The sequence below is a fragment of the Penaeus japonicus genome, unplaced genomic scaffold (genome assembly GCF_977035675.1).
Source record: "Penaeus japonicus unplaced genomic scaffold, GWHDUDI00000001_assembly GWHDUDI00000042, whole genome shotgun sequence".
Classification (NCBI taxonomy): Eukaryota; Metazoa; Arthropoda; class Malacostraca; order Decapoda; family Penaeidae; genus Penaeus; species Penaeus japonicus.
In genome coordinates, this window is record NW_028234444.1 from 14,997,424 (window position 1) to 15,001,797 (window position 4,374).

A 4,374-nucleotide genomic window follows, 5' to 3' on the forward strand; every position below is an offset into this window, starting at 1 on the left:
ACACACAAAACCAAATAAAAAAATAAATGAAAAGAAGAAACAATAGAAAAATGAAACAAAGAAAAAGAAAAAAAATAGAAAAAGGGAAAATCAAAGAAAAAAAATCAGAAAAAATAAAAAAAGGAAAAAAAAAGGAAAACGAAGAGGCAAGGACGATGCAACACCTTAAGTCAATGGCAGCTGCAACTTACCTTGGTTGCAACGTCGGTTTGAGGAAGCACCTTGAATGAGTCTCTTAACAAATACTTGCAGGTCTTCTTGGGGGGGCGGGGGTTGTTATCATCCACTTGAGATCCCTTTTATTTCTTTTCTCTTCTTCCTCTGTTTATTATGATATTTCTCTTATCAATCCTTTTCTTTTCTCTCTCTTGCACCCTATTATTATTCCCGGACTTTCTTTTTTTTCCTTTTATTATTATTATTCTTTTATCTTTTATCTTCTTCTTCTTCTTCCTGTTTATTACTTGATTTTATTTTCTCTTCTACTATTATTTATCTTTCTCTCTTTTTTCTCTCTTAATTCCGACGAGTGAGAATGACGCCTGAAGGAGGAAGAAGAAGGAAAACCAAAGAAGAGAGAAAGAAGGAGGGGGAAAGGGGGGAAGGAAAGAAAGAGAGAAGGGGGGAGGGGAGGGAGGGAGGAGAGCAAAGGCAAACGTAAAGTAGCACCGTCAATAATATTTGTATTTTTTTTTTTCAAAATCTTTTTCCTTCTTGAAAATCCTGGGTAATTTTCTTCAACACCCTATACTTTCTTTCCTCTTTTTTGTTTACCTATTCTGTAAATGTAGAAGAAAGAGGAAGAGAGCAAAGGAAAGAGAAACGTGGGTGGGGGGGTGAGAGGGAGAAAAAGAAAGAGAGAGAGAAAGAGAGAGAAAAGTGGAGGGGGGGAAAAGACGAATTATTATTATCACAGTACAACTAAGCTCACACTTGCTCCTTGTATAACACTCTATATCAATTTCGTTGTGTGTGCGTGCTCACCACTACCATCATCACAACATCACCACACCGGCCTCCGTCTAGCGAAAGGCGTGACCCACAGCGTCACCACACAAGTAAAAGAGCCGAGTGTCACCACCACACCCGCTTTGTAGCCAAGTGTCACCACCACACACGTTATAGAGCCAAGTAGAGCCACCACACACGCTACAGAGCCAGGCAGAGCAAAATGTCCCCACCACACACGATATAGAGCCAAGTAGAGCCACGAACACACGCAATAAGAGCCAAGAGTCACGAGTGATGTGTTCCCTCGCTATGGCACCGCGATCCACTATCCTTCGCCGCCAGTGCCGGTACGAGCGCACGCCGGGGGGGGAGAGGGAGGGGAGAGGGGAGAGGGGAGAGGGGGGAGTGCGCTTGTTTCTATTGCGTCCGTGTGTGTTTGTGTGTACGTGTGCGTGTCGTACGCACGAGAGATGAAAAAAGGGGGCATTCGCTTATGCAAAAATGATTGAAGTTAGGGGGGGAGGGGAGAGGGGCAAGGAGGGAAGGAAGGGAGGAGAAGGGGGTAAGGTCGAGCGGAGGCGGTTTACCGGGGGAGGGGGGGATGAAGGGGGGAAGGGGAGGGAGAGGGGAGGTTGCCGAGTTGCTGACTGCTGCTGCTGCTTCTCAATGGCCTCCTCCAGGCAGAGAAGATCCCAGGCACTGCGAGGCCGCGGAGGTGAGGAGAGTGCCACGAGGAGGAGGAGGAGGAGGAGGAGGAGGAGGAGGAGGAGGAGGAGGAGGGGAAGAACGATAAGGCAAAGAATAAAATGTAGGTGAAGGAGGAGGAGGAGGAGAAAGAGAAGAACGATATGTAGAAGAAAAAGAAGGGGGAGATGCAGAAGGAGCAGGAGAAGAAGACGGAAGAGAAGGAGAAAAAGACGGAGAAGGAGAAAAAGACGGAGAAGGAAAAGGAGAGGGAGAAGGAAGAGAAGGAGGACGGCGAAGACAGCCGAGGCTGATTTCTCTCGCTATCTCTCTCTCTCTCTCTCTCTCTCTCCACTAATTCCTCTCTGTATCTTTCTCTTCCCCTCCCACTCTATCTTTCTCCACCAATTCCTCCCCGTATCCTTCTTCTATCTCCTCCCCACTCTCTCTTTCTCTCCGACACTCAACACTTGTCACTTTGCCTCCTGTTTTCACTTCTCTTTTCACTTTTGCCTCACACGCGGACGACCTCCCTTCGGTTCCTTCGGGTTCCTTCGGTTCCTTCGGGTTCCTTCGGGTTCCTTCGGGTTCCTTCGGGTTCCTTCGGCTCCTCCTCACCGCCGCCGAAGGAGAGGAAAATGGGTAGGAGGAGGGGAAAAAAGGGTAAAGGGTAGAGGACGGGACACGAAAGGGTGTTCTTCTTTTTCCTAAAAGAGGGAAGGAGGGAAAAGGGAGAAAGGGGACGTGAGGGGAAAGGGGAGACGAGATATAAGTAAACCAAGTAGACTCCTTCGTCTTAGGAGAAGCACTGCAGCACACACCTCACTGAGAAGCGAAAACACCTGCCCCTTCCAGAAACGCAGCTGCACGAGCGAGGGGAAAGAGCGAGAGGCAGGAAGAGGGGTACGAGAGGGGAGACAACGTGGTACTGGCGCGCGGAAGCCGGAGAACCCCCCCAGTGCAGGAATCAGTCGGCGGCAAGGAGACACGCAGAGGGGGAGGGGGAGCCGCGTCATCTTCTGGACTCGCAACCCTCGCGCGCACACACACACACACACACGCACACACAACCACACGCACACGCACACGCACGCACACACACACGCACACACACACACACATACACATACATACACACACACACGCACACACACACGCACACGCACACACACACGCAAACGCACACACAACCGCAAACACACACGCACACACATATACGTACATAAATACCCCCACACACAGGATGGTAGATTCACACGCTTGTCCACAAACATATCAACATGCGCACAAACATGTAAAGACCCACGCGCACACTACACACATGCATGCCAACATACATATATACACGCACGCCGCGCGCTTAACGTTGACTGAACGGAACCGCCACGCCGCTACGTCGCTCAGCCCGCTAACATTAGCGCCCACGAACTAGCGACGGGAGAGACGAGTCGAAACTAAAGTCATTTGCGGATGTCTTCGGGAAAGGTTTATTTCGTCTCTCTATCCCTCTCCGGCTCTTTCTTTATCCCTTAATTGTCTATCTATCTCTTTAATTCTCACTCGTCTATCTTCTATCTCCCTCTCGCTTTCTCTCGCTTTCTCTCTCTCTCTCTCTCTCTCTCTCTCTCTCTCTCTCTCTCTCTCTCTCTCTCTCTCTCTCTCTCTCTCTCTCTCTCTCTCTCTCTCATTCTATATATCTCTCGTTCTCTCTCTTTTGATCTCCCTCTCGCTCTCGCTCTTTCTATCTCCCTCTCGCTTTCTCTCCCTCTCTCTCTCTCTCTCTCTCCTCCATCCTTCCCTCTCCCCTTCTCCACCCCCCTCTCCCCTCCTCCATCCCTCCCTCTCCCTTCTTCCTTCCACCCCTCTCCCCTCCTCCCTCCCTCACCCCTCTTCCATCTCTCCCTTTCCCCTCTTCCATCCCTCCCTCTCCCTTCTTCCATCCATCCCTCTCCCTTCCTCTATCCCTCCCTCTCCCCTCCTCCTTCCCTCCCTCAACCTCCCACTCCCTCCCTCCACCTCCTACTCCCTCCCTCCCTCCTTCCACCTCCTACTCCTTCCCTCCCTCTCCCTCCCACTTCCTCCCTCTCCCTCTCCCTCTCACTCCACCTCCTACTCCCTCTCCCACTCCCTCCCTCCATCTCCCAATTCCTCCCTCCCTCCCTCCCTCTCCCTTCCTTCTTCCCTCCCTCTCCCTCTTCCTCTCCCTCCCCCTCCCTCTCCCTCCCTCCTTCCACCTCCCTCTCCCTCCCTCCTTCCACCTCCTACTCCTTCCCTCTCCCTCCCTTCCTCCCACTCCCCCTCTCCCTCCCTCCCTCTCCCACTCCCTCCTTCCTCCCTTCCTCCCTCCACCTCCTACTCCCTCCCTCCACATCCCACTCCCCCACTCCCTCCCCCTATCCCTCTCCCTCCACCTCCACCTCCCACTCCCACTCCCCCTCCCACTCCCTCTCCCTTCCTCCCTCCCTTCTTCCTCATTCCCTCCCTCAAGCACATTGAAGTGCATTCGAGCGATAATAAACTGCTTTCAAAACGCGAAGTGAACACAACACTCAGCCGTGAAATATCTCAAGGATCTGTAGACGCGAATGAAATAACGCCACCTTGAGGTAATGATTATACTGACGATTAAAATAATAATAAAAATAATGGTAATAATAATAATAATAATAATAATAATAATAATAATAATAATAACAATAATAATAACAACAACAACAAAAGTAATAGTAATAATAATAA

General features: G+C 50.2%; 1 long non-coding RNA gene across 1 annotated transcript; it reads right to left on the reverse strand.

Moving 5' to 3' along the window:
* Positions 1 to 393: 393 nt before the first annotated feature.
* Positions 394 to 2,603, reverse strand: LOC122255758 (uncharacterized). Its single transcript, XR_006223480.2, has 2 exons — positions 2,457 to 2,603; positions 394 to 779 (listed from the first exon to the last, which is right to left on the reverse strand). It is a non-coding gene; the product is annotated as an uncharacterized LOC122255758 (long non-coding RNA).
* Positions 2,604 to 4,374: the final 1,771 nt, after the last annotated feature.